Source organism: Microcebus murinus, chromosome 5 (genome assembly GCF_040939455.1).
Source record: "Microcebus murinus isolate Inina chromosome 5, M.murinus_Inina_mat1.0, whole genome shotgun sequence".
Taxonomy (NCBI): Eukaryota; Metazoa; Chordata; class Mammalia; order Primates; family Cheirogaleidae; genus Microcebus; species Microcebus murinus.
The window spans coordinates 101,856,330-101,881,440 of NC_134108.1; the positions used below are offsets into that span (position 1 = coordinate 101,856,330).

A 25,111-nucleotide genomic window follows, 5' to 3' on the forward strand; every position below is an offset into this window, starting at 1 on the left:
AGTTGGAGGGAGGAATGAAATCCTGACGAGATGCCCAGAAGAGGGACACACCCGAAGAAGGCAGAAGGGACAGTCTCTGCTAAATGTTTTTCCTCTGTTAAAAATGCATCTTCTCTCCAGTTCCCCGAAACTTCCCCTTCTATAAGTCACACAAGGCCAAACTAAGATACATTTACTTCTGCCACATGGAAGGTCACTTGCTTTCCTCAGGAAGAGTCTGGAAGGGGTAAGTAACCCCAGTGTGGGGCTTCCCCTTGGTGGGTGAATTCGTTCAGCTGCTGGGTGATCTGGGAGATTACCATCCATTGGAGTAGAACTCAGTGGAGAGAAGAGATGATGGGTGGGGAAGGAGGAAGGAAGAGTGGGAAAAGCTTACCAAGAGGTGACATCCAAGGCTGAAATTGACAAAGGCAGCTGGCTAAGTGAAAGCTGCTTTTTAGGATTCAGACTTGGAGTTACTCAAGGGCACACTGGCATGGCTGTACCAGCATAACATGACTTTGGAGGAGTAAAAAATGGGACAGGAAGGGAAAAACAGGAAAGCTATCGTCAAATAGATATACAAGAATCTCTGGGAAGGTCTTCCCTTAAATCCTGATGATACTTAGTAGGATAGAATCACATTAACAGCAGCTCATCATCATACCGGGCTTGTCTCCCAGACATCACAATCACATGGAATAAATTAGCTAATTATGATGTATCATTAAGCCTATAAAGTGGATATTATTTCTTTACTTCAATATGACCACTTAAACTGTATCTTTTTCAATTTACTTTTTAAAAGTGTTTAACAGTCTTAAGAACAACTAATTCATAAAAATGTAAGTGAAAAATAGTCTACACCAAAGAAAAGCCATTTTCACAGCTCTCCTGGCTTCCCTCCCTCCCTTACACTCTTACCTAGTTCCTCTACTTGATGAGATGCCCTACGGGCTAATAAACAAACTCTAGACAGGTGTCACTGCCACCAGCACTTTCAAGCACAGAGAGCATTTGCTACCCCAAAGTTCAAAGTGACAGACTGTTCCTTGAGTAGCCCAAACCAAAGAGCAATTTTATAATATTGAATGAAATTAAAAGCCATTGTATATCCCCTCTACCAAACAAAACAGGCTGGTCACACACCTGACGTGAGAGAAGGCTCCTTGGGGACAAGCACCCCCTATCAGCGGCATCAGGCCCCCCACCAGACAGGCTCCTCCAGCTCCCCGTATGTACAACTCTATTAGTCTTTACAGCCAAGGTTATCCTGAAAAAAAAGGGCACCCTGAGAATTCTACTTTTTAAAAGGCCACACTCTTTTCTGACTTTACAAAGTTTCAATTTAAAGAGGTGATCCTTATCCCTGTACCCCAAGCTTTAAATAGTGCCAAAATGCAGTCACAATATAGCCTAATACGGGGTTTCCTTCCCCCGAGATGACATACAGTCCACCAAATAAATTTACTGAAGTAAAACTGTAAAAATTGACTACGATTCTATAATGGGACGACAACCTGCAGATCAGACACTAATGACTCAAAAGCGTAAGAGTTCAGTTTTCTTTGGGAAGATCCTCTCTTTACTTCCGGGCTCTTGTTGAGTTTCTTTTCTCATTCAAGTAATGAGCTGGGAGTCACTAGATGGGTAGCTGGCACCAGGTGAATTTTATGTGTCTGTGTGAAAGATGAGTCCCCCCCGTGAGGGGAAATTCCCAGATGAGCAGTTAGAAATTATTTCTTGGCCCAACACACATGACTAGGACACGTGACCTTCAGTAATAGCAGCTCTGGACGAGAGCATTTGTCATGGAGGGAAGGGAGCTATAGCTCTTACAAAGTCTTAGGTACCCCAAGAGTCCAGAAATCACTGCCCTGGACACCTGACTACTACTCTAAAGCTAACATTTAAAGTTGTTCCTAACTGTATCAACAAATACCTTGAATAACAGTGTTTAATCAAGAAAGAGGACACGGTATAAAAGTAACATTTCATCAGTGAGGAAAAGATATTAACCGTAAGGAGAAAAGAAGGTGGATCCATACCTCACATCCTACACAAAACTAAATTCCAGATGGATCTAAGAGTAAAGAACCTTAAAGTACTAGAATAACATATGGGAAAATTCTTTTTTAAATTATCTTGGAGTGGGGAAAGTCTAAGTATGTCATAAGACACAGAAGTCATAAAAGGAAAGATTGGCAAATTCAACAACATAAAATTTTAGTATTCTGCATGATAGGCTAGGTGCAGTGGCTCATGCCTGTAATCCTAGCACTTTAGGAGGCTGAGGTGGGAGGACTGCTTGAGGCTAGGAGTTTGAGACCAGCCTGGATGACACAGCAAGACTCTATTGCTAAAAATAGAATTTTGAAAATAGACCTTTAACTTCCTAGTTAAAAAAAAAAGAAAAAGAAGAAAAAAAAATAAAAAAAGAGAGGAGATAGTAATTGTAATTAAATAAAATTATTAAAAAAAAAGAATCTGCATGATAAAAAACATATCTTAAACAAAGTCAAAGACTAAAAAAAGTACAAACAAAAAATAACTGGAAAAAATACTTCCAACTCATATCACAGAGGGATTTTTTTCCCCTAAAACATGAAGAGCTCCTATAAATAAAAAAAAAGTTAATCAGAAGCCTTGTGGAATATCAAAAGGTAGGAATAATCAATTCATCAAAAAGGGCTGGGTGCAGTGGCTCATGCCTATAATCCTAGCACTTTGGGAGGATCACTTGAGGTCAGGAGTTCGAGACTAGCCTGAGCAAAAGCAAGATCCTATCTCTACAAAAAATAGAAAAATTAGCCAGGAGGCATGGTGGCATGTACCTTGTAGTCCCAGCTACTCGAGAGGCTGAGGCAGGCGGATAGCTTGAGTTCAGGAATTAGAGGTTACAGTGAACTATGGATGACACTACTGCACTTTAGCCTTGGCGACAGAGCAAGAACCTGTCTCAGAAAAAAAAAGAAAAAAGAAAGAAAAATTAGCTGGGTGTGGGGGCCCGAGCCTGTAGTCCCAGCTACTGGAGAGGCTAGAGGCTGAGGCAGGAAGATTGCTTGAGCCTAGGAGTTTGAGGTTGCTGTGAGCTGTGATGACATCATTTGCACTCTGGCCTGGGCAACAGAGCGAGACCCTGTCTCTAAAAAACAAAACTAAAAAGAGTAACAAAAATTCATAAAAAAGGAAAAGACAAGTAGCTCCTAAATATATAAAATAATCAACCTCATTTATAATAAGAAAAATATAAATTAAAATGAGATACTATCCTGTCAGAATGGCAAGGATAAAAAAGTCTGATTAAGGACTAAGCTGGTGAGGGAGTGGGAAAATAGGGACTTTTATACACCCACAGAGTATAGGCTCATATGACCTTTGGAGGGGTCAGTTTAGCACTATCTGTCAAAATTTTAAGTGCGTAAATGACTGTAACACTAGTCACTTCTGGGTGGCTGGGGAACAGAGGAGAATGCACTCTTCATTCATATGTCCTTTCATACCTTTTCAATTTTTGGTCACATGCATGTAAAACCTATTAAAAAATATATCAAATAAAACAAGGAGAAGGAGGAGACGGAGTGATCTGTGAAACACAAGAACCTTGAGTCAGGCTCACTCTCATTAAGCATCCCCCAGATGCCAAATACTCAGAACATTTTAAAGCAGCCCAGTGGCCTCAAGGGTCATCTACATCAGTGTCCAAAAGGAATACTGCATCTTAAAAACAGTCTGGCTTTCATTAAGGTCACAGAAAGACTTCAAAGGCCTCCCAGGCAGAGATATGAAGGAAGACGACAGACTATTTCAATATTTTTTCACACAGAGGGAGAAAAATCTAAGCTCTCATAATAAGAAACATACTGGTTTCAAGAATGGATATTTCGGGAAACCTAGCTGAGCAAATCAATTTGGCCTATTTAAGATGTTCTAAGCCAGTGGCAGTGGAAGAAAATTAAGCTTGACCTTTGAGAATCACGAAACAGGATTTCAAATACTTCACAAACTGAAATCACTATTACAAATGTTTGTTTCCTCCCTTTTCTGTTTCTCTTCTTCTTCTTCTTCCAAAAACAGTCTAGCAAAGATGATGACTTACAAGCTGAAAATGTAAAAGACCACCAAGAGTCCACACAATACAACAGGTTATCTTACCAAAGTATGAGAAATTACTGACATTTGCTTTATTTGTATTGATTTAGTATAATATGAATCATAATTTCCCAATAATTTACAAACAAATTTACATCTACAAGGTGCTGAAGTTAGCAAAGGGATTGTTTAGACTTTATTTAAGCAGCCATGAACTATGGAACAATTGCAGTCTTCAGAATCCTGTTTTCTCTGACTGACCTATTAAAAGTTTAGTGAGAGCTGCAGTCACTTTTTTTTTAACCCACATATTTACTATTTTCAGTGTTCTTCATTCCTTTAAGTAAATCCAGATTTCCATCTGGTATCATTTCCCTCCTCCTGAAGGATTTCCTTTATTATTTTTTTGTAGGGCAGGCCTACTGATAAGGATTCTTTCAGCTTTTGTATATCTTTAAAAAAGTATTTTGCCTTCACTTTTTTTTTTTTTTTGAGACAGAGTCTCGCTTGTCGCCCAGGCTAGAGTGAGTGCCGTGGCGTCAGCCTAGCTCACAGCAACCTCAAACTCCTGGGCTCAAGTAATCCTGCTGCCTCAGCCTCCTGAGTAGCTGGGACTACAGGCATGCGCCACCATGCCCGGCTAATTTTATATATATATTAGTTGGCCAATTAATTTCTTTCTATTTATAGTAGAGACGGGGTCTCGCTCTTGCTCAGGCTGGTTTCGAACTCCTGACCTCGAGCAATCCGCCCGCCTCAGCCTCCCAGAGTGCTAGGATTACAGGCGTGAGCCACCGCGCCTGGCTTGCCTTCACTTTTGAAATATATTTTCATTGGGCATATTGTTGAAGATTGACAGTGTTGTTGTTTTTTTTTAACTTTTAGTTTTTTATAGATATGGCTACACTGCTTCTGATTTGCATTATTTTCAAAGAGAAGTCTGCTGTCATTCTTATCTTTCTTTTTTTCATAATGTCTTTTTTTCCTCTGGATGCTTTAAATATTTTTCTCTTTACCACTAGGTTTTAAGCAATTTAATTATGATATGCTTTGGTATAGTTTTCTTCCTGCTTCTTGTGCTTGGGGTTAATTAAGCTTCTAGAATCTACAGGTTTACAGTTCTCCCTCAATTTAAAAAATTTCAACCATTAATTTTTTTCAAATACTTTTTGCCCTTCCTCCTTCTTCAGGGACCACAATTTCACGTATATTATCAGGCTACTTGAAGCGTCCCACAGCTCACTGATGCTGGGTTTTGTTTTGTTTTTGTCTTTTTATCTCTCTGGCTTTCATTTAGGATAGTTTCTATTCCTATGTCTTCAGGTTCATTAACCTCTTCTTCTGCAGTGACTAATCTGCTGTTAATCCCATCCAGTGTATTTTTATTTTAAAACATTTTTGTTTTCATCTCTAGAAGTTCAATTTGGGCCTTTAAAAAATATTTCATGTCATTAATTTAATATGTTTAATCTTTCTACCTTGAACTTATGCAAAATAGTGATAGTGGCAAGTTTTTAATGTTTTTCTCTACTGATTCTATCATCTGTGTTATTTCTGGATCTATTTCTGTTGATTGATTTTTTTTTTTTTCTTCATTAAGGGTGGTACTTTCCTATTTCTTTCCATGCCTGGTCTTTTTTTTTTTTTTTTTTAAGAGACAGGGTCTCACTCTGTTACCCAGGCTAGAGTGCAGTGGCATGATCATAGCTCTCTATAACCTTGAATTCCTGGGCTCAAGCGATCCTCCTGTCTCAGCCTCCTGAGTAGCTGGGACTGAGTTAGCCACCAAGCCAGGCCAATTGTGCGTATGTGTGTGTGGAGAGATGGGGTCTCACTATGTTGCCAAGGCTGGTCTCGAACTTCTGGACTCATGCGATCCTCCCTCCCTGTCTTCCCAACTTGGCCTCCCAAAGCACTAGGATTATAGGTGTAGGCACCCTGGCCAGCCATGCCTGGTCATTTTTGATTGGCTGCCAGACAATGTTAATTTTACATCATCAGGTGCTGGGATATTTTTGTATCCCTATAGATATTTTTGAGCTTAGTCTGGGACAAAACTCAGTTACTTATAAACCGTTTGAATCTTTTGAGGCTTGCTTTTAAGCTCTGTAAATCTTTAGTCAAGGACTCATTTTGCCCTATACTACGGCAGTAACTTTCTGAGTCCTTCTCTTGATGTGTCATAAATTATAAGGATTTTTACACTCTTGCAGGTGGGAACACAAACTATTTTCTACCCTGTGTGAACTCCAAGTAGTATTTTCCCTAATCCTTTCAAGCGGTTCTTTCTTAGGACTTGGGTAGTTTTCTCACACACATCAGTTACCAGCTGAAGACTTGAGGGAGACACTCCGCAGATCTCCATCGTTTTCTCTCTGTGCAGTGCCTGCGCTCTCTAGTACTCTGCCCTGTGAACTTTAGCCATTTTCACCTACTGCCTGCCTGTATCGGCTCAACTCAGGAGATCTTCAGACTCCATCTGAGTTCCCCCTCCCTGAGCTATGGCCTGGGAATGCTCTTAACTGTGAACTGGGGCGATTATGGGACTCATCTACTTTTCTTCCCCCTTTTAGGAGTCACCGTCTGGTGCTGCCTAATAGCCAGTGTATAAAACCATGTTTTGGCCAGGAGCGGTGGCTCACGCCTGTAATCCTAGCACTCTGAGAGGCCGAGGAGGGCGGATCGCTCTAGGTCAGGAGTTCGAAACCAGCCTGAGCAAGAGCGAGACCCCGTCTCTGCTAAAAATAGAAAGAAATGAATTGGCCAACTGAAAATATATAGGAAAAATTAGCCAGGCATGGTGGCACATGCCTGTAGTCCCAGCTGCTTGGGAGGTTAAGGCAGAAGGACTGCTTGAGCCCAGGAGTTTGAGGTTGCTGTGAGCTAGGCTGATGCCACGGCACTCTAGCCCGGGCAACAGAGTGAGACTCTGTCTCAAAATCACAAAAACAAAAACAAAATATGTTTCGGCCAGGTGCAGTGGCTCACAGTTGTAATTCTAGCACTCTGGGAGGCCGAGGAGTGAGGACAGCTTGAGGCCAGGAGTTGGAGACCATCCTGAGCAAGAATGAGACCCTATCTCTATAAAAACTTTAAAAAATTAGCCAGGCATGTTGGTGCACATCTGTAGTCCCAGCTACTCGGGAGGCTGAGGCAGGAGAATCACTTGAGGCCAGGAGTTTGAGGTTGCTGTGAGCTATGATGATGCCACTGCACTCTAGCTCCAGGTGACAAAGTCAGACTCTGTCTAAAAATAAATAAATAAATAAATAAATAAAAGCCATGTTCCATATATGCTGTCTGATTTTTAACTTTTTTTACAAAGTTAAATCTAGTTCCTGTTACAATGTCTTAACCGTATAGTCATTTTTAAGGTTTTGAAAAAAATCACTTTCAGAGGTAAAGAACAGTTTATGAGTTCATCAGCACAGATTATAGGATTAGTATATCTTGAAAGAGGGAGGAGAGGAGAAAGAAAGGACAGATATTTAAATTGTTTGTACAGTTTTCTCCTATGCTTCCTTTTGTTTTCTACCCTGAAGAATAGCTTATGAAATGGGAAAGCCTGCTTCTTTAATTCCTACCTTTAATAAAGTTGTTCAGTGGGTATAAAGAATATTCATTATTCATTTAACAAACATTAGCACCAGGTACTATGTTGGGGTTTGGGTCTAGCAAATGAATATGACATAAATGTAATAACTAATGCAAATATCCTGAACATTTTGTAGGACTAGAAAAGCAAAGCTGAAAAGTAAACCATTGTTTTTAGGCAGTTTTCCAATAAGCATCATGATCAAAAAGTTATGTTATGAATAGCCACTTACCCAGGGTAAGTAACTGCTTATGTCAATAAGGATATAAAGTATTCTCATTTTCTACCTTTTACTATATTGTAATTGTTCTGGGCTGTTAAATTTTGTAATTGCAAGACTTCACCTTCTGGCATTGTTCCTGCTTTGAAGGAACTCACTTTATTTTGGAAGCAGACATGCAACAGTTCATTATCACTGCAAAGTGAGAAGTGCTGAAGTTTTTGGCAGGGGTTCCTAAGCTGCTTCAGGTGAAGTCATTGGGCTTCTTGTGAAATAATACGACATCTTGCTAGAAAAAAAAATGCTAATATTTTCACAATGATATCCATCTGTAATACACAAAGGACCTGCCAAACTCAGCATGATTGGCTCTGAGTTTTTTAGTTATTATTCAACCAAAGATTTCTTCATTCATTTTGTCACCAGGTAGAGCCTTCTAGCAGCAAGGAGGAGAAGGTGAAAAAGACTAAAGAAAATTATTAGGAGAAAAACCTAGAAATTCCTCAAAGTTGGGAAAGATGACCATTAACATTGGCAGTATAAAACTTTGGTTCAGGCCAGGTGCAGTGGCTCACACCTGTAATCCTAGCATTCTGGGAGGCCGAGGTGGCGGGAAGGTCACTTGAGCTCAGGAGTTTGAGACTAGCCTGAGCAAGAGTGAAACCCTGTCTCCACCAAAAGAAAAAGACCAGCCCAGCATTGTGGCATGCACCTGCAGTCCCAGCTACCCAGGAGGCAGAGGCAGAAGGATTGCTTAGAGCCCAGGAGTTGGAGGTTGCAGTGAGCTATGGATGGCACCACAGCACTCTACCCAGGCAGCAGGAGACTGTCTCAAAAAAAAAAAAGGAAAAATAAATAGAATCTTGTCCTCCCGCATGACAACCCTTGGAGACTGTGATTCACCAGGAATCTGGATCTGGGGTTACTAGTTTTCCTTGGGAAATTTCAAACAAACTTGGGAAGCAGTTCCAGGTCTGACTGGAGTTGGGTGGGACCTACAAACAGGGCCTCTGGGTGACTCAGAGATACAAACTGAGGCTGACTCTCCAAACTCAAGGGAGGCATTCAGTTTCTTGGTAATTTGACTGCAGGGAAGATGCTGCAGGTAAAATCTTATTTGGGGATGCATCATTCTAAACCACCCTCAGTATTAGTGCCTTTCCACTCATTCGCACCAAACAATTCCTCCACTTCTTCCTTCCCCCTTTACTCTATTTACTCATGTTTACTTTAGAAAGTCAGCTCCACAGAGGCAGAGGTCTGTTCACCAATGAACCATGGTGCCCAGAATAGCACCTGGCACATAATAGGAGCTCAGTAATCATTTTTGCAAATGAACCTATCACCTCCCCAGTGTGCTGGCCACAAGATGGCAAACCTGCAACAGGATTGGGCCTACCATGAAGAGAATGTTTATTCCCTTTTCCTTGAATACTTCAGTTTTCCAAGAAAGTATGTCTTTCTTACTTTGGAAATCAGGTTATTCGTATGGGAGAACTCTCTAAAGTGGAAAACAAAGAATTATATTTAAGCCATGAACATACAACGGGGCTAAAGTCATTTCCCACTATTCCCTTACGCTCTATTCTAGCCAAACTGCCACTCTTCTAGCCTCCAAACACAATGCACACTTTCCCAGCATCTGTCCTTGGCCAGGTGACAATTTCCTTACCCAAAATGTCTTCCTCTCCAGTATCTACTGAAATTCCCACCAGTATTCAAACCCAGATTGACTCCCACCTCTGTGAATCCTTTTCTGACAACCTTGGGCTGTCTTTAGAATTCTCCGTCCAGAATTCTGAAAGCAACTGTGTCTTCGGACATAGATCACACACTGCTCTATACGGCTGTCTTCCTTATGTTCATCTTCCACTCCCAACTAAAGCAGAGCCCAAAGTTAAATACACCATAAAGTGCTACGAGAGTACTGCTGAGAAAGCAATTAATCCTCTCACCCCAAAGGCGAGCAACTTTTAGACTGCATGGTTTTTTGGCATCAGAGAGCTGAATATACTGGCTCATCTCCATAGGCACTAGCCTCATTTGTACTTCTACCCACCCCACCCATGCGTGAGGAACCCTTGGCTCTTTGGCACCTTGACTGTTTAAAGTCTTCAAAACTTACCAGTTTTTCAATTCTTTGACTTTGCACGTATCTTTCTACTTAGAAGACAAAAGACCTTCTCACCCACCTCCGAGTAGGCAACTGACAACACCTACTTATCCTTACGGCCTTTCTTTCTTTACTTTTACTTAAATCTCCAAGCAAAATTAATTATTCACTTATTCATGTACCTACAGCATATCTGACATCTTACCACCTGGCACATGTATGACAATACAGCCATGCACTGCCTAACAATGTTTCAGTCAACTACTGATCAGGACCACACATAGATGGTGGTCCCATAAAATTATAATACCATATTGTCAATGTACCTTTTATATGATTAGATACACAAATACTTTTCATTGTGTTACAGCTGCCTGCAGTATTCAGTACAGTAATATGCTCTGCAGGTTTGTAGCCTGGAAGCAACAGGCTATACCATATAGCCTACGTGTGTAGTAGTTTATAACCACCTACGTTTGTGTAAGCACATTCTATGGTGTTCACACAATGACGAAATCGCCCAAAGGTGCATTGTCACAATGTATTGCCGTCATTAAGTGACACATGACTGTACTTTGTTTTTCTGTCTCCCCCATAAGTTTAAGGTTCCACAAAAGCTAGGTCAGTTTCTTTTCATCATTGTGTCACCAGAGTTTAATGCAATGCCTGATAACTGTTTATTCAACACAATTGCTTTCGTAAGATTGTGGTCTCCAAAGGACCAACTTTTTAAGGTGTAATAGCAGGTAAACAGTACTATTTACCTTCCAAGAACATGCAGCTAGTCTACGCATGAGCATTTTCTCACAATCATAAAGCACAGGATCTGGGACAACAGGGCTAGTCTTCCATGGTCCAGGATCCCCTGGCTCATGCCAAGCCCTTGCTCTAGCCAGGCATCTCTGCAGTGTAGAAAAAGCCGTGAGGAATCAACTGATTCCTACCTCTGTTCCGAATCAGATGGTCAGATGGTTCAACTCTCTCAGGAATAAGGAAATACCTTTTTTTTTTTTTGAGACAAGTTCTTGCTCTGTTGCCCAGGCTGAAGTGCAGTGTCGGGATCATAGCTCACTGCAGCCTTGAACTCCTGGGCTCAAGCGATCCTCCTGCCTCAGCCTCTAGAGTAGCAGGACTACACGCGCACATAACTCTACTCGAATACAATCACACCTGGCTAATTTTTTTTTTTTTTTTTTTTGGTAGAGATAGAGATCCTGGTATGTTGCCTAGGCTGGTCTCGAACTCCTGGCCTCCAACAATGCTCCTGTCTCAGCCTCTCAAGGTGCTGGGATTACAGGCATGAGCCACTGTGAGCCACTGTGAGCTACCTGGCCTTGCCAGAAATACCATTTTTTAAGATCCACATGACATCCTCCTGTGATGGTGGTTTTTAAAAAAAGCAAACACAGGACAACATGTTATATATCCTTCTAAGACAATCCACTTAATATTTAATAAACCTCCTTAAAAAGGGATTTATGGCCAGGTACAGTGGCTATAACTCCCATTTTAGGAGGCCAAGGTGGGAGGACTGTTTGAGGCCAGGAGTTTAAGACCAGCCTGGGGCAACATAGCAAGACCCTGTCTCTACAAAAAAATTAAAAAATATTAGCCAGGCCTGATGGTGTACTCCTGTAGTCCCAGCTACTAAAGAGGCTGACGTGGGAGGATCACTTGAGCCCAGAAATTCAAGGTTGCAGTGAGCTATGATCTCACCAGCCTGGGCAACAGAGAAAGACCCTGTCTCTTAAAAAGAAGGGGGGGTTAGGTAGATTTATATACTGAACATACATATAAAATGATTCTTTGAGGTCTCCAAATATTTAGCACAATAATTTATTATACTAACAATGGTTGTGCCCTTTGAAAGACTCAAAAATAAATGTTAAATTGAACAATTTCTGGCACACCCATGTATGGCTTTTTGAGGGTACCAACACTAGACAGTAAAGAAAAGAAAAAAATCAAATCTACAATAAGGGAAAAATCCCAGCTGGCTCAAGAAAAATGTTTTTATACTTCTGTACTGTGTTTTCTAAGAGACTACGGGCATTTTAATAACTATGGAAAACAATACACAGGAAATTAATGAGAAATGATGCAAAGAAATGCTGCTATCCTGATTTCTATTAAATATTAAGAGACATTAAATTGAAACTATCTTTTTTTTTTTTTTTTTTTGGAGACAGAGTCTCGCTTTGTTGCCCAGGCTAGAGTGAGTGCTGTGGCATCAGCCTAGCTCACAGCAACCTCAAACTCCTGGCTCAAGCAATCCTTCTCGAGTAGCTGGGACTACAGGCATGCAACAGTGTGCCCGGCTAATTTTTTCTATATATATTAGTTGGCCAATTAATTTCTTTCTATTTGTAGTAGAGACGAGGTCTCACTCTTGTTCAGGATGGTTTCGAACTCCTGACCTTAAGTGATCCACCCACCTCGGCCTCCCAGAGTGCTAGGATTATACCACTGCGCCCGGCCCTTTTTCTACTTTTAAAAACAATGAACATTTTTGTAGGATGCCAGTCATAAATAGTTAAAAAAAAAAAAAAAGGGATATTGCCACTGCATTCTCATCCCATAGTCACAAAATTTACTAAAATATGATGTGGTAATAGAGGGATGCCATTACTCAGTGTTAGTGCATTTTGTATATATTACTGCCCCTATGTATGGAACTGCTTAAAAATTTTTGGAAATGGCAGTAATTATAAACAAAATATATTTTTATTTTTATTAAGCATTAGTATTAGCAATCTGGTTAAAGTTATTATGCAAACTCTTGACTCTCATTGCTCTTTGTCAGTGAGTAACATTCAAAATATTTTGGTTTTATGGCATGTTCCAAGAAAAACAAGCCTTATGAAAATAACTAACAATGTTCACAAACAAAATTCCATTTTACAAAGTAAATGATGTCACCAAAGAAGAAATGCTGAAGATTCCCTTTTTAAAGGGAGGCTCAAAACTCAAAAGGAAGATGTGTAGACAAAATCAATTTTTTTAATGAGAAAACAAGAGGACTATTTTTTTTATAACTCTCTTTTTTGAGAGAGGACTATTTTTAAGCTTAAAAATGTTTTAAGAACATTGAGCAGTACCACTGTAATGTGTCATACTAATGATGGGAGGACTCAATTCAATGATTATTTATTTATTAGGTCTGTGCTAAAGGGGTGGTATAAAGGATTAAAGAAACACAAAACTCACACAGGTAGTAGCCAGTTGTGGTGGCACAAGCCTATAGTCCCCAGCTACTTGGGAGGCTGAGGCAGGAGGATCACTTGAGCCCAGGAGTTTGAGGCTACACTGAGCTATGATCCTACACTGCACTCTGGCCTGGGTGACTGAACAAGGCCTTGTCTCTAAAAACAAACAAACAAACAAACAAAACGCACACATACCCAAGTATGTTATACATTCCAGCTCATAATCTTAATGGAAATCAAGACATGTACATCTGAAACTATTTTTCACAAACTGCAGAAAGCATTATCAATGCACATGAAAATAAACACATACCAGTATGGATATTTACAGTAACATTAATAGCAATTCCTTTTTGCTATGAAAATCCTTTTTGCTATTAATTGATAACCAAGGCACATGAGGTGATAATAATTTTAATAGCAGCTAACATTTACAAAGTACCTCCCCTCTGCCACGTACTTCACACGGTTCTAATCCTTCCTAACAATCTTGTCAGGCATGTATTATTATCCCTATTTTTGTGGAGAACATAAGACACTTGCTCAATACTGCAGAGTTTGTGGGTAGTGATACAGAGGTTTGAGGTTTGAACTCAGATCTCTGACTCCCAAGCCCATGCTGTTTCTTATCTTTGTGGACAGAAACATCATGACTTTTGGAAGAGTTTGATTTCTGTAAATGTTTCTCATGCCAAAAGATAGCAACTGAGAATCCTAAACACTTTCTCCTATAGGAAAAACCTCGCTACTCCATCAATTAAAATTCTAAAAATTTTAAACCAATTTAATATGAGGTATTTTTGGTGGGGAAAGTATAGCATATTGTTTTAAATCTATCACTGTAACAAGGTATGCATGAGTGGGAAGAAAGTTATTGGCACTGGTCTGTAGAAAGGAGCTGTTAGAGTACAGTTGGCCTCCACATCCACAAGTTTTGCATCTGTGGATTCAAACAACCATGGATAGGGGAAAAAAAAAGATAGTTGCATCTAACCCAAACAATGCAGAGATTTTTCCCCTTGTCTTTATTTCAGCAGGACACTAATTTTTGGAAACTGGGTTTTAAAGTGACAGCAAGTACCTACTGCTAATTTTCTCAGAGCCTTTTCTATACTAAAATGGGAATATCCAAGAGGGGAATCTGTAAGATTTGATCTTTAAATGTTGTTGGAAAACTTTGCATTTTACCCTCCTGCTGCTCTGATAAAAGTACATACTACTGGACAACCCATAGGAATTTCAAGACATGAAGCCCAGTTCTTGAATGAAATACTGGCTGACGGGAATAATTCACTTCAGACAAAAAGTTCATTTGGTTTTCTAAAGGAGCCATTCATTTCTTTAGTCACTTTAAGCAGACTAGTCTAACAAAATACTGCTATAATACTACCTTTCTATAACAATTTAATAATAAAAAAGCTGTAATAGCTGAGACCCAAATATGAGAGGCAGAATGTTAGTGCTTTATATGCGCTTAATCCTTTCAAACTCCCTGAAAGATGAACTCTCAATCTACAGGAAGAAATTAAGGCACATGCCCTCAGACAGGTTACCTGACTTACTCCAGGCAGTACAAGGAAAAGAGCAGGTGCTGGAACACAGATCTGTCTGGTCCAAGGCTATTATTAACTATAAGGCTTTCTTTTTCTATTTAAGTCAAATTACTGCCTTGCTTGAATATCTTTATGATTTTTTAATTGTAAGGGAAAACTTTAAATACTTAGGCCTTAAATTTAGTGCATTCACAAACGGATCCTAATGTCCCTTGCCAACCTTCCCTTTTTTCTCTCTGTCTCCTCTTTTATAAACTTCTTACCCCATCCAAAGAAGTTTCCTTACTGTCTGCCCTTCTCAAACAAACTCTGCTGAATTTTCTTCTTTCCCACCTAAATCCTTCTGCTTATGCCATCTTCTTCTGGTGAAGAAAGTTCTCTTAATCCCTTAGGCTCCAATTCAAATTCCACTTCCTATATGTAACCCCAGACTGTTCATTCTCTTATACCTCGCATCCCATCCATTAGGAAATCCCACAGCTACACCTTCAAAATAGATCCACAATCCAACCATGTACCACCTCCACTGCCATATCTCTCCAAGCCACCAGCATCTCCTACCTATTCTACTTTTGCTCCTTATAATCTATTCTCAACCCAAACTGCAGAGTGACCCTTTTAAAACATATATCAAAAGGTTCCGATGAATCACCATTTCCCTCAGTTGTAAAACCAAAATCCTTTTTTCTGTACTCAACTGTGAAAACCTGTAATGACCTATACAACTGCTCTCCCTGCCCCCCAACCTCTAGGATCTCCCATGATTCTAGCCTGTGCTGACTTGCCATGCCCACAACTCAAGAAGCATGCTCATGTCTCAGCCCTTTGCCCTGGCTGCTCTCTGCCTGGAATGCCATTCCTCCATACATCCTCAGGCTCTCCCCTTATTTCAAGTCTCTGCTCAGAGACAGTCATGACCTACCATGACCACCTTCCTAGCCCACAGCACTCCAATCTTCCTTATCTTGGTTTATTTTCACCCCTATAACATACTACAAAATTAATTTAAGTTTATCATCTGTCTTCCCCAGGAGAACAGGGCTTTGGTCTTTTGTTCACTGCAGCATCCCAGGAGCCTAGAATGGTACCTGGCACACATGAGGTGCTTAATAACATATATATATATTATTTTTTTGAGACAAGGTCTAACTCTGTTACCCAGGATGGAGTACAGTGGCCTCATCACAGCTCAATGTAACCTCAAACTCCTGGGCTTACACAAATGTCCTCCTGCCTTGGCCTCCCAAGTAGCTGGGACTATAGCAGTGCATCAGCATACCCAGCTAATTTTCAATGTTTTTGTAGGGACAAGGTCTCACTATTGCTCAGGCCGGTCTTGAACTCCTGGCCTCAAGTGATCTTGTTGGGATTACAGATATGAGCCACCACACTCAGCCCTCAATGATACTTGTTAAATGAATGGGTATTCTCTCTCCTTTGCTCTTGCTGGTACTACTCATTGGCACTTCCCTTATACTGTTGTGTATTTTTCTGTGTGGGCATATTATCCACCCACCTAGATTATGTGTTCCGATGCCCTCCCAGTGCTCTATACAAAATTAGCATTTAATAAATATTTGATGATGAAGTATCAGTGCAGTGCCTTTTTCTTTCATAGTACATAGTTACGGTAGTAATTTTCAAAATGACATTCCACTTAGAAAAGAAACATTATGGAAAGCAGTATGATGTAAGAAAAAAATGAGAAAAATTTAAATTAATCTTAAAAGGATGGAAAATATTTTCGTTTTGTTTTGTTTTTTGAGACAGGGTCTTGCTCTGTTGCCTGGGCTAGAGTGTAGTGGTATCATCACAGCTCACTGCAAATTCGAATTCCTGGGCTTAAGTGATCTTTCTGCCTCAGCTTCCCAAGTTACCTGGGACTACAGGTGCCCACCATAATGCCTGGCTAATTTTTGTATTTTCTGTAGAGATAAAATAAGCCTCCCAAAGTGCCAGGATTACAGGCATAAGCCACCACACCTGGCCCAGATGGAAAACATTTTGAAGGTGTAAATACGTTATACTAAATCCATGTCATGCTTTGGAAAGAAAATATTTGCATTGTGACATTCATTGCCTCATACATCCTGAAGACATTCCTGAGAGTCAAGCTCTAGGTAACACTTTCATTGTAAGGTAATTTGAAATGCAAAACATAAATTGATAATTATGAGTTGGGAATTTAGGTAATATATGACAAAAACAAAATGTTAATGTCGAAGAGGTTTTATGTCACATTTTAAAATCTAATACTAGCAGAAATTCTAGCTGGGGAGCTTCTAACTGTAATGAAGAAAATATGTCGAAATTATTCATTTACATTACGATTTCAGTCTACCTCTCTGTATATCCAAAGTGCACATTTTGGAAAAACAAATTAGACAATTTTCTAACATTAGATGCAAATCTTTTCAGTTATCTTGAACATTAACATTAGATGCAGATCTTTTCAGTTATCATGCCTAATTCTCTTTGTGAGTGTTAGTGAGGAGATTAGTAAAAAGACCCCTGCATGACTTGTATTAAGTACTTAATTGATTATATGTCTAAATTAACCTTAAAATTTGACAGCACAAATAAAAAAGAATATACAGTAATATATTAGTACTAAGAAAATATAGAAAAAGATAAGCAAATAATATATTAGTACTAATATAGAAAAAGATAAGCAAATTTTCTCTAGTATGTATCAGGTATTTTATATGACAGAGTATCTATTTTACATTTCTAAGTAAGTTAAGGTTCTCCTTGTGCCTCTTTTGCAAACATCGTGGTTACCCATATATCATTTTTCTTTGCATTCTTCTTTTTTTTTTTTTCTTTTTTTTGAGACAGTCTCTCACTTTGTTGCCCAGGCTAGAGTGAGTGCCGTAGCATCAGCCTAGTTCACAGCAACCTCAAACTCCTGGGCTCAAGCAATCCTGCTGCCTCAGCCTCCCAAGTAGCTGGGACTACAGGCATGTGCCACCATACCTGGCTAATTTTTTCTATGTACATATTAGTTGGCCAATTAATTCCTTTCTATTTATAGTAGAGATGAGGTCTTGCTCTTGCTCAGGCTGGTTTTGAACTCCTGACCTTAAGCAATCCTCCCACCTCAGCCTCCCAGAGTGCCAGAATTACAGGCGTGAGCCACCGCGTCGGGCCTGTATTGTTCTCTTTTGACATTTACTGTCAGATTGTTTTATCTACATCATATATAGTGTAACAAAAAAATTAATTCTAGGTATATCACAGAACATATAAAATCAGACTTATAAAGAGAAATAACAATATAGTTTTAAAATTTAAAAATAAAAAAAGCTGGCGGTGTGAGGTGTAAATTTAAAGGCACAAATACATCATACCAAATCCATGTCATGCTCTGGATTCAGGATACTCCTGTAATCCTAGCACTTTGGGAGGCCAAGGCAGGAGGAATGCTTGAGCTTAGGAGTTCCAGACCAGCCTGAGCAAGAGTGAGACCTGTCTCTACCAAAAATAGAAATATTAGCCAGGCGCAGTAGTGCATGCCTGTAGTCCCAGCTACTGGGGAGGCTGAGGCAGGAGGATCACGTGAGCCCAGGAGTTTGAGGTTGCAGTGAACTATGCTAATGCTCTCTGCACTCTAGCCTGGGTGACAGAGCAAGACCCTGTCTCTCTCTCTCTCAAAAAAAGTATCCATTTTGAGGCCTTGGGTAGAAGTAGCTCCAAGCATATCCAGCTGTAAATCTTCATCCTTTAAGTGTGATCACACCTACAGAAAAGGGCTTGGAGTTTCACGGATTTCTCCAACCCAAAATTCTCACAGATCTAGAGAATGAGAATACAAACAGGAAATAAGAATAAACTGGCCTATTTCTAAATATATTTATTTGCACCTCTAGGAAATATCAGAGTTAAATGAAATTTAAATATAGCAGCATTCACTTATTTTAAATTCAAGAAAAAATACTTTCAAATCAAAACCACACAATTGGTAGGGCAGCCTGATGCTTGTAAACCCCAGATTGTGGGAGGCAGGAGGATTGCTTGCGATCAGCCTAGGCAATACAGTGCGACCCCGCCTCTGCAAACACAAACACACACTCAAAAACAACTTTTCTTCTCAGTAATCAAGTTTTAAAAATCTGACTTTTTGCCAAGAAGATGCAAAACATTTGTTGTGGAAAAAAAAAAAAGAAAAAAATATTTTTAAAAAATCTGACTTTTTGTTCTTTTTTGTGGGTAGGTAACAATCTCTAAGTATCTATACAGGGAAAGAGTTACTTCTAAATTGGAAGACATTTCTCCACATTAAAAAGAAAAATCTAATATTCTACTTTCCAGGTTAATTCCAGATTATTCAACTAAAATTTGCTCTGGAAAACTTCCTTTGATATTAATTCTAACTTCATATATAATCAAAATATCTTTAATTGCCAAGCACAAATATAGAGATTTAAAATTTCATCTCTTAAATGGCATCTAGGTTTCTCCAGTTCAACTAATTATTGAGAAATGATTTCTGCAAAGAACAAATTACAATAAATTACAAACTAAGTTGTTTTACGTTCATAAAACGTTCATATATATTGCTCTAAAGCTAAGCTTATTTAACAACTATGACATTTTTTTTTAAATTCAGGGGAATACCTTAGGCTAGGGTTCTAATCCTTATTGCTAAAAATCCACTGATAAGTGGTGGTTATTATACTGCAAAATATTTTCTAAGGAGTGTTGAATACCAATTCTAAAATCAAAACTTAACCAAGAAACCAAATAGACTGATTTATCTTTTTTTCTTTACAGAATCAAGATTTATCTTTTTTGAAGAAAAATTACAATAAAAGGAATCATATACGAAATTCACTATAGGCAACTTTTAAAGATGGTAGACTTTAATACATACAATAGCAATCTCAATACTCTTTGGTAATGTTCAAAATATTTGCAGTCTGCCTAATAAATTTTGAAATTTTCTCCCATATTACACTTACCACCAGATTTTGAAGTTCTTCATCTCCCCAAACTAGGCCTACTACTACTAAGTAGTGGGGAAGGTTGGTTCTCAATGGATGAGGTGGAAAACTCAACAGTTCTTGCAGCCATCCACAAAGAATTCCTGTACTACCTCAAACAGTTCAATGAGCAACAAACAGTGCTCAAGAGCTGTGGGTCAGCACCAGTGAACTCAAGAATCCACAGGAGGTCAGACATTGTCTTCCAAAATGAAAAAAAAAAAAAAAAAAATCAGACATTGTCTTCCAAAATGAAAAAAAAAAAAAAATCAGACATTGTCTTCCAAAATGAAAAAAAAAAAAAAAAAAAAAAAGAATCCACAGGAGGAATGTTTCATGGTCTTTTCCTACCGTTGCCTACCATGACTAATCTTTCTTATAGAGTGAAAAAGAAAATAACTCCTTTTGATGTTATTTCATTGCCCACGACTTAGTAAATATCCCTTACATTCATCCTGCATATGGCCTTTAAAGAATGTTTCTTTAAAGTGAATCACACCTTATACACTTCAAACAGTACTTCCCCCTCACATCTGTACCCTAATTACTGTGCTTACAGTGACAACAGTCCAAGCAAGGGAACAACTTGATTTACATCATATGTTTAATTAAGGTCCCAAGTGTCCTCTCTTTTCCGATTGGGATTTTTAAAAGTGAAAGATACGACTCAATCTCTGATTCCTAGTAAATATATGCTAAAATATGAGGGATAGCTAAAACGGACCCCACAACTGACTTACCATACTATGCAAATAAAAACTGAATTATCTGTAAAAGGGCAAAATAACTGCTTTGGCCTAAAATTTATTTTGACTACAAACTTAAGAAATTCTGATGTTTTTGGTTGCAATTTGTATTTATCATTAAAAAGCACTACTTTTCCCTTATTCTTCATATTGAAGCAAAGGTCAATCAATTCTAATTTGTAAGACCCCAAATGTTTAGCTGGCAATCACTTGTAGATTAATTTTAATTTTTTGCCTCTAGATATAAGGCCTTAAGATGTAGATTAAACTTATACAAGTTTAGGGTCGGGCGAGGTGGCTCACGCCTGTAATCCTAGCACTCTGGGAAGCCGAGGCAGGCGGACTGCTCGGGGTCAGGAGTTCGAAACCAGCCTGAGCAAGAGCGAGACCCCATCTCTACTATAAATAGAAAGAAATTAATTGGCCAACTAATATATATAGAAAAAATTAGCCAGGCATGGTGGCGCATGCCTGTAGTCCCAGCTACTCGGGAGGCTGAGGCAGCAGGATTGCTTGAGCCCAGGAGATTGAGGTTGCTGTGAGCTAGGCTGATGCCACGGCACTCACTCTAGCCTGGGCAACAAAGTGAGACTCTGTCTCAAAAAAAAAAAAAAAATACAAGTTTAATACTAATGGCCAAATGTATGATACACAGATCTATATTATATATTCTAATATCAGCTCTGTTCCTTAGTAATGTAACCTTAGGCAAGTTACTTATCTCTTCTAAACCTGTTTTATAAACTATAAATGGAGATAAAATCTACCCTATAGGCTTGTTGTGAGAATTTAATAGTACTGTCATGTGCTGCATAATGTTTTGGTCAATAGTAAACCACATATACAACAGAGGTCCAATAAGATAATGGAGCTGAAAAATTCTTAACATCACAGTGCATTACTCATGTTTGTGGTGATGCTGGTAAAAATAAACCTACTGCACTGCCAGTTGTATAAAATTATAGCATATACAATTATGTACAGTATATAATGCCTGATAATGATAAACAACTATGTTACTGGCTTATATGTTTACTATCCGTTTTATTGTTTTTATTTTTTTGAGACAGGGTCTCACGCTGTCACCTAGACTGGAATGCTGTGGTCTTATCAGAGGTAACTGCAGCCTCCAGCTCCTGGGCTCAAGTGATCCTCCTGTCTCAGCCTCCCGAGTAGCTGGGACTACAGGCACATGCCACCAGGCCCGGCTAATTTTTCTAGTTTTTGTAGGGGTGGGGGTCTTACTCTTGCTCAGGCTGGTCTCAAACTCCTGGCCTCAAGCAGTCCTCCTGCCTCAGCTTCCCAAAGGCACGAGCCATCACCACTCCTGGCCTTTAGGATGTACTCCTACTTATAAAGTTAAATGTAAAACAACCTCAGGCAGGCCCTTCAGGAGGTATCATGGGAGATGACAGCTCCTTGTGTGTTACTGCCCCTTAAGACCTTCTAGTGGGACAAGATATGGAGGTGGAAGACACTGATATTGATGATCCCGAACCTGTGTAGGCGAGGCTAGTGTGTATTTTTTTTAACAAAAAAGTAAAACAAAAAAAAAATTAAATTTTAAAAACACAAAGAAGTTATATGAAGAAATATTTTTGTATTGTATTTTTGTTTTAAGCTAAGTATTACAGAAGAGTCAAAAAGTTTAAACATATTTAAAAGTTTATAAAGTAAAAATGTTACAGCAAACTAAGGTTAACTTATTCAGGAAAGGATTTTATAAATGTGGTATAGCCTAAGTGTACAGGGTCCATAGTGTACATCAATGTCCTAGGCCTTCACATTCACTCACCACTCACTGACTCACCCAGAGCAACTTCCCGTCTGACAACCTCTATTCATGGTAAGTGCCCTAGAGAGGTACACCATTTTTATCTTTTATATCACAGTTTTACTGTACCTTTTCAATGTTTAGAATCACAAATACTTACCATTGTGTTACAATTGCCTACAGCATTCAGTAAAGTAATATGCTGTAAGGTTTGTTGCCTAGGAACAAGAGTCTGTACCATACAGCCTAGATGTAGTAGGCTATACATTTCTAGGTTTGTGCAAGTACACTGTGTTCAAACATGACAAAACTGTCCAACAGTGCATTTCTCTGAATCTATCCCTACACTGCATGACTACATTCATTAAACACCCATCAGAGTCTGAAACAAAGCAAAGGTTTAAACTATGTTCTCTTTCCCCCCATTTTCTCCCTTGTGAAAATGTTTTAATTACAGGTCAGGACATAAAATTTAATTTCTGATGATACAAGGAAGTATCCTGGATTTTGGTTGAACTAAGTAATTTCTAGAAAGGCAATACCTTCCATACCTAATTCCTTCACATTCTCACATTCATGGCTTTAATTTCAGATAATGTGTTTAACGTGTTTGCAAAATAGAGAGCCAAAGAAGCCACAAAAACAGAAAATGTTCAATTTTACAACTTTATTAAAAAGGAATTTATAATTAAATCAAACTTTATAAAGTTGATTAGGATTAAGGGAATCTGGATAGAAGAAGATCTAAAGTTCAGTGAGGTATCAGGATCTTTTCCTGAATAGGAAACACGTATGAGGTAGGGAAGAGGGAAGAAAACCCAGAACAAAGCCCCCAGCTGCTTCTCCCCAGGACCTCTTTCTTCCACCTTCCTAGACAAATACACTGACAGCCCGCGCTCACTCATCCCACTCATCCGCACTACAAACGGGCAAGCCACCCCCAGCACAGTCTCCTTCTGGGCTTCCTCTCCGTTCAGACAAGTACCACTTACACAGTTTCTGCCTGAGGGCTTTCCTTTAAAGTCCAAGGCCCATTCCTTTTCTGCCGGCTCTTACTCCTCCACACCCATTCAACTCTCCCCACCCCCACCTTTCTACCAGCTCCCTCACTCACAGTGCTTTCCATTTCTACTACAGAACATTATTCATCAAGACAGAACCATGCCGCGCAGATGCAGCAGGTATGCTACGAAAATCGTGTTGCCTCACTGCAGCCAAGCACATTTATTTTTATCCATTTCCCCCACGTCCAATACTTTGCAGATTCGCTCCTCTCTTTTGCTCCTTAAACCCAAGACCTTTTGCCTCTGCCCCTGACAAATGCCCTTGCTGTCCTCTCAGTGAAGACTTGTAGAGATTTATTTTGCATCCCATCGTTTATCTTATTCTCCTTTTCTCCAATTTCACCTTACTGTTAATTATTCTTTAGCTAATTGGGGGGCAGAGGAACCTCTTGAAAAAGTGAATGATAACTGATTCAAAGAGAAAAGAAAGGGAAAAAGAAATTAAGAAGTGCTACATACTTTCACTTGGCATTATCTGAATCTTTAAAACATGATTTTCTCAACACTTATTTCTCTTTCCCCTATAATCTGATTTTTTCCTCATTGCTTGCAGAGATTAGAATGTCAAATGCTAACAGATGCCACATTCAATGGTCTTCCTGATTCTTCTTCTTACAGATCCCTCTAATAGTATAAGGCACTGCTGATCAGGACCTAGCTCAAAAAACTGTTTTCCTTTTGATTCCCATCATTCTACTCTACCTACGTTCTCTATGTTTACTGAGTGCCCAGCTTGTTTTAAATCCGGCACTAAAGGCTTAGACTGTACCAGTAAACATGGAAACAAATACTGTAAGATTCACAGGTCCCCTTCCAGAACCTCTGTGCCTACTGGTGACTGTTGTGCACATTCAAATTTGGTCTGATAAGTGGGGATACTTTCTCTTTAGTTTCAGTAATCTAAGATTTGACTCCTAAAGCAACTTTCTTCCATAGAAAACACAATTCACTGTGCAAAGTCCAAGGAGGTATGCAAATAACACCTGTATCTGCCACAAATAAACATTTGAAATATGTGCCCATATTCTCTATTTTGTCTTCTGCTATCTGCAAGTCGTCCTGCTCCCACCAAAGTCTTGAAATGTTAGTTCATTTTTACTGTGTTAAAACATACATATTTTAACCATGAAGTGTACAGTTCAGTGGCATTAAGTGCATTCACATCGTTGTGCAACTGTCACCACTATCTAGCTCTAGAACTCTTTCATCTTCCCAAATTGAAACTCTGTACACATTCATTCATACTTGACGGATAATTACTTTCATGGTTTAATTCACGGCTCCACCCCCGTTTTCTTCTCTTGCTTTCTCACCCAGCTAACATTCCAAGGTTCATCATTGAAATCACCCCTTGAACCACCTTCCATTCCTGTCACACCTGCAGTGCAAAACTCCAATCTTGGTTGAACTTGATCACCTGCCTGCTCTTTGCTGCCCTCCTAACAGCTGAATGTTTCTGGCAGAAAAACCACACAACTAGCTCAGTTGATTAGTTTCACCTGAATTCATCACCCAAGCATTTAACACTCCCTACCAATCCTACCTTGTCTCGCACTGAGTCCTTGTCCTGCTGCCCAAGGTGAATCTCTCCTGAAACCATTCACCACCTTTGCGTAAAGTTGCTGGCCCTGCCTCAGACTTCACTGAGATAACAGAAGCCATTAGAATGTAAAACCATGTATTCTACCTACAATCTCCTTGCACTTGTGCCCATATTCTCTATCTTGTCTTCTACTACAACGCAAGTCTTCCTGCTCCCACCAAAGTCTTGAATTCCTTCCCACCTT

General features: G+C 39.3%; 1 protein-coding gene and 1 long non-coding RNA gene across 4 annotated transcripts in view; one reads left to right on the forward strand and one right to left on the reverse strand.

Moving 5' to 3' along the window:
* BICRAL (BICRA like chromatin remodeling complex associated protein) overlaps positions 1-25,111 on the reverse strand; it is a 74,819-nt gene that overhangs the window by 42,851 nt on the left and 6,857 nt on the right. The window contains exon 1 of one of the 3 annotated variants that reach the window (XM_012773180.3): positions 1,129-20,901. The exons of the other annotated variants lie outside the window; for them this stretch is intronic. The gene's annotated coding sequence lies outside the window, so the exon portion shown is untranslated. Of the gene's footprint in view, positions 1-1,128; positions 20,902-25,111 lie in introns of those variants that run through there. 3 annotated transcript variants of the gene reach the window in all.
* On the forward strand, positions 138-19,709 carry LOC105875844 (uncharacterized). Its single transcript, XR_012919325.1, has 2 exons — positions 138-226; positions 19,532-19,709. It is a non-coding gene; the product is annotated as an uncharacterized LOC105875844 (long non-coding RNA).